This window comes from Chenopodium album, chromosome 7 (assembly GCF_948465745.1).
Source record: "Chenopodium album chromosome 7, dcCheAlbu1.1, whole genome shotgun sequence".
Taxonomy (NCBI): domain Eukaryota; kingdom Viridiplantae; phylum Streptophyta; class Magnoliopsida; order Caryophyllales; family Amaranthaceae; genus Chenopodium; species Chenopodium album.
In genome coordinates, this window is record NC_137840.1 from 59,850,649 (window position 1) to 59,851,352 (window position 704).

Genomic DNA, 704 nt, shown 5'->3' on the forward strand with positions numbered 1-704 from the left:
TCAATTACAGCACCAGCAATAGCAAAAAATGGTCTTCCAAGAATAATAGGCACGTCAACATCCTCACCCATATCAAGAATTATCAACCTTAGCATTTAACATGTTAATCCCATCCACATCATACATCCATGTACTCTTTAGCAATTGATCTTTCACTAGAACAACCATAATTATTAAAAGCAAGTTCTTCTAATAACTTATTGGCCTCTTCAGTAGTCTTACTCATTAAAGCACCACCTGCTGCAGCATCTATAGTACTTCTAATAGAATGATTTAAGCCATTATAAAAAGTTTGCACAAGTAACCAATTAGGTATTCCATGGTGAGGACATTGAGTTGCAAATCTTTAAACCTTTCCCAAGACTCATACAATGACTCTAAATCATTTTGAGTGAAATTAGTAATATCATTACGCAATTTAGCCGTTTTAGCAGGTGGGAAAAATTTATTTAGAAAAGCTTGAGATAAAGAGGTCCAAGTGGTAAAAGGATCAGACGATGTGGAGGACAACCATTTTCTTGCTTTATCTCTTAGTGAAAATGAAAACAACCTAAGTCTAATAGCATCTTCACTTACCCCATTTATCTTAGTGGTATCACATTTTTCAAGAAAATTAGCTAAATGTTCTAATGGACATTCAATAACAGCACCTAATTTTTTTTCAAGAATTTTTTCAGACTGCAAAATACAGAAAACAGAAAATA

At 33.2% G+C, this 704-nt stretch overlaps 1 non-coding gene across 1 annotated transcript; it reads left to right on the plus strand.

The window, feature by feature from the left end:
• Positions 1-314: 314 nt before the first annotated feature.
• Positions 315-420, plus strand: LOC145641254 (small nucleolar RNA R71). The gene has a single exon (XR_014115309.1). It is a non-coding gene; the product is annotated as a small nucleolar RNA R71 (small nucleolar RNA).
• The last annotated feature ends 284 nt before the right edge of the window (positions 421-704 follow it).